The 8,648-nt window shown below is 42.8% G+C and overlaps 1 pseudogene; it reads left to right on the top strand.

Moving 5' to 3' along the window:
• The first annotated feature begins 1,568 nt into the window (after positions 1-1,568).
• Positions 1,569-4,417, top strand: LOC123077641 (ELMO domain-containing protein B-like; annotated as a pseudogene).
• The last annotated feature ends 4,231 nt before the right edge of the window (positions 4,418-8,648 follow it).

Raw genomic sequence — 8,648 nt, 5'->3', positions numbered from 1 at the left:
TTGTCCATGCACCCATCCTCCTCCATGGCGCCCAAAGAGGCCGCCGCCTCGCGCCACCGGCATCTAGGAGCTCGCCGGTCTTCCACCGACGTCTAGGAGGCCACCGCCCCGCGCCACCACACCGGAGCACCTCGCCACCGATGACTAGCTCCGCTGCTCCCTATATCACCTTCCTCTCTCCCTCGGTTTTCCTTTTCTCTCTCTCCCTCTGGTTTGACTCACCCTCCCATATCCATGCCCGTGCAGGTCATCACCATGGATGACCCGGGGCTATCTGGCATGGTCGGGAAGAGGAGCCCCACGCCGCGGCTTGGCTCTGCCATAGAAACGGGCCATCTCCAACAGCCACTGCTGTATCTGGTCTTCCGCTGTCCGTTCATGCCTTCGGCGACGCCAATCATCGCTAGATTTTACCACTGCTGCCATTGACAGCACGCACGGGATCGAGATTTTTTTTTTGTTTTTGAAAGTAATAGCAGTAGCGCGGGGTATAAGACCCGCTACAGCTAATTAGCAGTAGCGCTGTTTGCAACGCACGCTATAGCTAACCATGTACTCCCTCCGTTCCTAAATATAAGGTGTATTAGTTTTTGAAAAAGTCAACTGTTATCTATGTTTGACCAATTTTACAGCAAAATATATAAAGATTTATAATACTAAATATATAAAATGTAAAAATATAGTTCATGATGAATCTAGTGATAATGATTTGGTATTTTAGATATTGATATTTTTGTCTATAAACTTGAGGACCTCCGTTCCTCAATATAAAGTGTATTATTTTTTCAAAAAGTCAAACTTCTCTAAGTTTGACCAAGTTTATAGACAAAAATATCAATGTCTGAAATACCAAATCATTATCACTAGATTCATCATGAACTATATTTTTACATTTCATATATTTAGTATTATAAATCTTTATATATTTTTCTGTAAACTTGGTCAAACGTAGACAACAGTTAACTTTTTAAAAAACTAATACACCTTATATTTAGAACGGAGGGAGTATAGCAGTAGTGTGAGTCAACACACACTACTACTACAAGTTACACCCAAAATCCGCGCTGCTGCTATGCTTTTCTAGTAGTGCTCCCCACGATCTCCTCGCCGCCGCCGCCACCCCACGAATCCGCACGCACGCTCCACATTCTTCGCCGATTCCCCAAACCCACCGCCCCCGCGCCGCTCTCCTCTACCCCAACCACACCGGCGGTGTCCCCCTCCTCCCCCAAGCGCCGGCGGCCTCCTCTTCCTCCAATGCCGCGCTCCAACCCTCTCCTTCTCTCCCAAGCGAAGAGAAAGAGGGAAGGCCCCAAATCGAGCAAGACCAGATCCACGGTGGCATCGGCGCGCCATCGTCGACCTGGGCTGCGACCACCATGGTCGCCGTCTCCTCCATGGAGGTCCGACCCGGCAGCAGGAAGGACTGGATCCCGCCTGGCAGGATCAAGCCGCGGCCCGAGCCTGCCATGGGGATCCCGCGCTGACCGCGGTGCGTAGGTAGGCACTGTAGGAAGAGGAAGAGGGAGGAGGGAGGGGGACGGGGGAGGGCAGCGCCCGCGAGCCGCATGGAGCAGAATGGCGGCTCCTTCCTCGCCCTGCGCCACCTCTCCGGCCGCCACAACCTGCGTCTCCGTGCAGAGGAGGGACAGCAACGCGCACATTTTCTTCGATTTGACCCCGATTCAGGTGAACAGTGCTTGGTATTATTTGATGTAGTAATCACACGATTACTTTTCAAACATGAATGCAAAGGATAACTGAAATCACAGCGAGTGCAACTGTCATGTTTCATTATATTATACTTGTGCTTAGATTACGACATGATATATCCTTCGCTGGATGAATTGTTTCTGACTAATACGATGGTCCAACAAATACTGCTCTCTGGAATTGGCTGTGCTCATACAAGGCTGGCCAGTGTTGTCTGACGTTGTATAGTGTGGTACCTAACAAAATGATTGTGCTCATGTTTGCTTTAATAGAATAGAGTAATATGATGTCCCCGGGGTATGAGGATTTGTTGAACGTGTGTAACTCAGTAAATCAGTTAGTTGGACTCACCGTGCCTGTAGAAGTAGGGAAGTGATATTTGGCATGAGTAAATTGCCCAAATGATCTGCAGTGCACCAGCACATGCTTGCTTATAGTTTGTTTTCTATTACTATTAATATTTTATATTGATCTAGCAAACCTGAACATACATTTCGATGCTACATTTGATAATCCATTCATCACACCTTTTATTCATTAGGAAGCACTCAAAGCCCTTTGGCATGTTTCATTTCCTAGGACTGAACTTCTAGGACTAGTATCAGATCAATGGAAGGAGATGGCCTGGCAAGGGAAAGCTCCATCCACAGATTGCAGGTATTGTTTTGTTCCTTCATTCCCACACATGCCCTTGACGAAATAAATAATTTCTTAATTCAATTTTGGATCCGCAATCATATATTGTGCTGGAATTACAGGGGTGGAGGTTTTATCTCCTTGGAGAATTTACTTTACTAAGCTAAGAACTATCCTGTGAGTACAATTCCCTTTACTGAAGTGCTGGTTCAGATTCATCGCTGCTTCTCGCCAATTGCTAGGCTTCAAAGATTTTCTTTTAGCTAGAGCAGGGAAGAATCTAAGGACTTATGTAATATAAAGTTATACGAATCTATTCAGCTAGCAATGGAACCCTTCCTCCTTTGAAAATTGAACAACTAATGATCCTTCGCTAATAACGGGAATGCATAATATTTACTATCAAATTATTAAGATAGGTAATATTTATATTTTTATATGTTTGGCCTTTCATTAATCTCAATGAGGCACTTTCTGTGCAGAAATCCTTCGAGGAGCTCCTTTGTAAGCAAATGGTGACAGAGCATTGTGGGAATATCCATTTGCTGTAGCTGGAGTAAATATTACATTTATGCTCATTCAGATGCTTGATCTTCAAGCAGGTTTGTTCTTTAAACTTTTCTGTGCTTCTTGATTGGTTGATAGATTTACTTGTATGTAAACCTTCCCTCGGGCAAATTTTGTAAACTGTGAAAGTGATTTTGCAATTGCAAATAACATATTTCTCCAACATGATTCCAAGTCTGAATTCTTTAGTCATGTCTTCGTTGGCAATGACACCGACACGATTTACTATTTCCTTATCAACACTGTAAGCTGCTGCAAGGCGCTGCAAAAACTCTTCTGTACCATCGCCGCCGTCCGTTGCCCAACAGCCACCGGACGGTCCACAGGCATAGGCCAGCACCGTGAGTCAACCGACACATGACCCCCGCGGCAGAGCTACTACCCAGGGTAGTGTAGGCAAATAACTTCCTTCTCTAAATTTGATCCTCTTTTGTAACAGATCAAAAATAATCTAAAGGTGCAGCTGTATTAGTTTGGTCTAGCTTCTTTTGTTTACATCGGCTAACTTGATGTTGTAACAAACGAGAACAAAAGGCACTGATTAATGCTAATGATTTAGTAACTACAAATTTCTTTGTTTTTCTTTGCCTTGTCCCGCCCAGCAACGAGATACTAGGTGAAAGAAATGCTCCCTACAAGGAAAGGTTGAGCAGCCTAGAGCATTTAGTACTGGTCATGGTAAGGTTGACAAAGCTTGAAATCTCATTTTCATCCACGTTCCAAGATTACATGGTAGCATATATACTTGAAGTTGGCATGGAATATCAAAATTCAAAATAGACTTTGCCTATTCCCTGTTTTGAAAAACAGTGGGAATCGATTTTCTGAAGTCCTTCGTTGTCTATTTCCCTATCCATGCAACAATAAATGTTGAACAAGATAGCATGAACACGTATAGCTAGGGTATGCATTTAGTATGTGTCTTTCCGTTTCAAAGATTCATAATAGACTAAAAGAGATGTATAAATGAAGAAAATACCCTACCAGATCTGCACAAAGACAAGAACTAACAAGCAGTTTTCACTTTCCCGACGTGGGCGCAGGGGTGATCGTCGTGGACTACCGCAACCCGGTGGGCATCGTGCGCTTCAACAACTCGGAGACGGACTTCGCCGTGAAGTCCGGCGACTGCGTCACACAAATGATTGTCCAGGTGATTATGACGCCTGAGGTCGCCGAGGTGGAGGACCTTGTCGCCACCGTCTGGAGGTTGTCGAGGTGGAGGACCTCGATGCCACCGTCTGGAGATTGCCGAGGTGAATGACCTCGACGCCTTGGTAGATACATTTAGAGAAGTGGTCTAGTTAGGTTGGTGGTGGGACGCTGGGGAAGGTTTATTTGATGGTTGTGTGCATCTGATGTATGAATGGGATCTCATGATTTCTTTGAGTTGAGATTTTCAATGTTGTATACATGAACGCTGCAAGTGCTAAGAATGTAAGTGCTATTAAGATGGTTCTGTGACCTTTGCACCGGATGAGTCTTGATTTCCATCCATAAATATTTCATCTAACTTTTATTTTTTTTTAATTTTTAATTACTTAGCAGTAGCGTGGGGGAAGAAGGGCATTGTACTAGTACTTAGGAATAGTAGTAGCGTGGGTCAGGAATAGTAGTAGCGTGGGTTGGATGTGCTACTACTAACTTTTTAGCTGTAGCGTGGGGTAAAACACACGCTACTGCTAAAAAATAGTTGTAGCGTCATAGTAGTAGTGTGAGAACCTACTCTACTGGTAGTTCAAAAATTCAAGTTACTGGTAAGGTTTTTCCTAGTAGTGGTTGTGCTAAGCTTCCATTTTTGGTTTATAAGGATACATGGACAATACTCTCCCCTCTAGTTGTTATGTATCACCATGATCTTGCGTGTGCGTAGAATTTTTTTTAAAATTACTACGTTCCTCAATAGTGGTATCAAAGCCAGGTTTTATGCGTAGATGTTATATGCACGAGTAGAACACAAGTGAGTTGTGGGCGATACAAGTCATACTGCTTACCAGCATGTCATACTTTGGTTCGGTGGTATTGTTGGATGAAGCGGCCTAGACCAACATTACGCATACGCTTACGCGAGACTGGTTCTACCGACGTGCTTTGCACATAGGTGGCTGGCGGGTGTCAGTTTTTCCAACTTTAGTTGAACCGAGTGTGGCTACGCCCAGTCCTTGAGAAGGTTAAAACATCACTAACTTGACGAACTATCATTGTGGTTTTGATGCGTAGGTAAGAACGGTTCTTACTCAGCCCGTAGCAGCCACATAAAACTTGCAACAACAAAGTAGAGGACGTCTAACTTGTTTTTGTAGGGCATGTTGTGATGTGATATGGTCAAGACATGATGCTAAATTTTATTGTATGAGATGATCATGTTTTGTAACAAAGTTATCGACAACTAGCAGGAGCCATATGATTGTCGCTTTATTGTATGCAATGCAATCGCCCCTATAATTGCTTTACTTTATCACTAAGCGGTAGCGATAGTCGTAGAAGCAATAGGTGGCAAAACAACAACGATGCTACGATGAAGATCAAGGTGTCGCGCCGGTGACGATGGTGATCATGACGGTGCTTCGGAGATGGTGATCACAAGCACAAGATGATGATGGCCATATCACATCACTTATATTGATTGCATGTGATGTTTATCCTTTATGCATCTTATTTGCTTTGATTGACGGTAGCATTATAAGATGATCTCTCACTAAATTTCAAGGTATAAGTGTTCTCCCTGAGTATGCACCGTTGCGAAGGTTCTTCGTGCTGAGACGCCACGTGATGATCGGGTGTGATAGGCTCTACGTTCAAATACAACGAGTGCAAAACAGTTGCACACGCGGAATACTCAGGTTAAACTTGACAAGCCTAGCATATACAGATATGGCCTCGGAACACTGAGACCGAAAGGTCGAGCGTGAATCATATAGTAGATATGATCAACATAGTGATGTTCACCATTGAAAACTACTCCATCTCACGTGATGATCGAACATGGTTTAGTTGATTTGGATCACGTGATCACTTAGATGATTAGAGGGATGTCTATCTAAGTGGTAGTTCTTAAGTAATATGATTAATTAAGCTTTAGTTTATCATGAACTTAGTACCTGATAGTATTTTTTGCTTGTCTATGTTATTGTAGATAGATGGCCCGTGCTGTTGTTCCGTTGAATTTTAATGCGTTCCTTGAGAAAGCTAGGTTGAAAGATGATGGTAGCAATTACACGGACTGGGTCCTAACTCGAGGATTATCCTCATTGCTGCACAGAAGAGTTACGTTCTGGAAGCACCGCTAGGTGTACCACCTGCGCCAACAACTGCAGACATTGTGAATGCCTGGCAGTCGCGTGTTGATGACTACTCTATAGTTCAGTGTGCCATGCTTTACGGCTTAGAACCGGGACTTCAACGATGTTTTGAACGTCATGGAGCATATGAGATGTTCCAGAAGTTGAAGTTAATATTTCAAGCAAATGCCCGGATTGAGAGATATGAAGTCTCCAATAAGTTCTATAGCTGCAAGATGGAGGAGAATAGTTCTGTCAGTGAACATATACTCAAAATGTCTGGGTATTGCAATGACTTGATTCAACTAGGAGTTAATCTTCCTAATGATAGTGTCATTGACAGAATTCTTCAATCACTGCCACCAAGCTACAAGAGCTTCGTAATGAACTATAATATGCAAGGGATGAACAAGACTATTCACGAGCTCTTCGCGATGCTAAAAGCTGCGGAGGTAGAAATCAAAAAGGAGCATCAAGTGTTGATGGTCAACAAGACCACCAGTTTCAAGAAAAAGGGTAAAGGGAAGAAGAAGGGGAACTTCAAGAAGAACGGCAAATAAGTTGCCGCTCAAGAGAAGAAACCTAAGTCTGGACCTAAACCTGAGACTGAGTGCTTCTACTGCAAAGGGACTGGTCACTGGAAGCGGAACTGCCCCAAGTATTTGGCGGATAAGAAGGATGTCAAGGTGAACAAAGGTATATGTGATATACATGTTATTGATGTGTACTCCCTCTGTAAAATATTATAAGAGCGTTTAGATTACTATTTTAGTGTTCTAAATGCTCTTATATTAGTTTACGGAGGGAGTACCTTACTAATGCTCGCAGTAGCACCTGGGTATTTGATACTGGTTCTATTGCTAATATTTGCAACTCAAAACAGGGACTATGGATTAAGCGAAGATTGGCTAAGGACGAGGTGACGATGCGTGTGGGAAATGGTTCCAAAGTTGATGTGATCGCGGTCGGCACGCTACCTCTACATCTACCTTTGGGATTAGTTTTAGACCTGAATAATTGTTATTTGATGCCAGCGTTAAGCATGAACATTATATCTGGATCTTTTTTGATGCGAGACGGTTGTTCATTTAAATCAGAGAATAATGGTTGTTCTATTTATATGAGTAATATCTTTTATGGTCATGCACCCTTGAAGAGTGGTCTATTTTTATTGAATCTCGATAGTAGTGATACACATATTCATAATGTTGAAGCCAAAAGATGCAGAGTTGATAATGATAGTGCAACTTATTTGTGGCACTGCCGTTTGGGTCATATTGTTGTAAAGCGCATGAAGAACCTCCATATTGATGGACTTTAGGAATCACTTGATTATGAATCACTTGGTACTTGCGAACCATGCCTCATGGGCAAGATGACTAAAACTCCGTTCTCCGGAACTATGGAGTGAGCAACAGATTTATTGGAAATCATACATACTGATGTATGTGGACCAATGAACATTGAGGATCGCGGCGGGTATTGTTATTTTCTCACCTTCACTGATGATTTGAGCAGATATGGGTATATCTACTTAATGAAACATAAGTCTGAAATATTTGAAAAGTTCAAAGAATTTCAGAGTGAAGGGGAAAATCATCGTAACAAGAAAATAAAATTTCTATGATCTGAGCGTGGAGGAGAATATTTGAGTTACGAGTTTGGTCTACATTTGAAACAATGCGGAATAGTTTCGCAACTCATGCCACCCGGAACACCACAACGTAATGGTGTGTCCGAACATCTTAATCATACTTTACTAGATATGATGCGATCAATGATGTCTTTTATTGATTTACCGCTATCATTTTGGGGTTATGCTTTAGAGAGGCTACATTCACGTTAAATAGGGCACCATCAAAATCCATTGAGACGACGCCTTATGAACCGTGGTTTGGCAAGAAACCAAAGTTGTCGTTTCTTAAAGTTTGGGGCTGCAATGCTTATGTAAAGAAACTTCAACCTGATAAGCTCGAACCCAAATCGAAGAAATGTGTCTTCATAGGATACCCAAAGGAGACTATTGGGTACACCTTCTATCACAGATCCGAAGGCAAGACTTTTGTTGCTAAATGTGGATCCTTTCTAGAGATGGAGTTTCTCTCGAAAGAAGTGAGTGGGAGGAAAGTAGAACTTGATGAGGTAACTGTACTTGCTCCCTTATTGGAAAGTAGTTCATCACAGAAACCGGTTCCTGTGACGCCTACACCAATTAGTGAGGAAGCTAATGATATTGATCATGAAACTTCAGATCAAGTTACTACCAAACCTCGTAGGTCAACTAGAGTAAGATCCGCACCAGAGTGGTATGGTAATCCTATTCTGGAAGTCATGTTACTTGACCATGGCGAACCTATGAACTATAAGGAAGCGATGATGAGCCTAGATTCCGCAAAATGGCTTGAGGCCATGAAATCTAAGATGGGATCCATGTATGAGAACAAAGTATGG

The sequence above is a fragment of the Triticum aestivum genome, chromosome 1B (genome assembly GCF_018294505.1).
Source record: "Triticum aestivum cultivar Chinese Spring chromosome 1B, IWGSC CS RefSeq v2.1, whole genome shotgun sequence".
Classification (NCBI taxonomy): Eukaryota; Viridiplantae; Streptophyta; class Magnoliopsida; order Poales; family Poaceae; genus Triticum; species Triticum aestivum.
The sequence above is the reverse complement of the archived record's forward strand: the minus strand, read 5'-3'. Positions and strand labels throughout refer to the sequence as shown.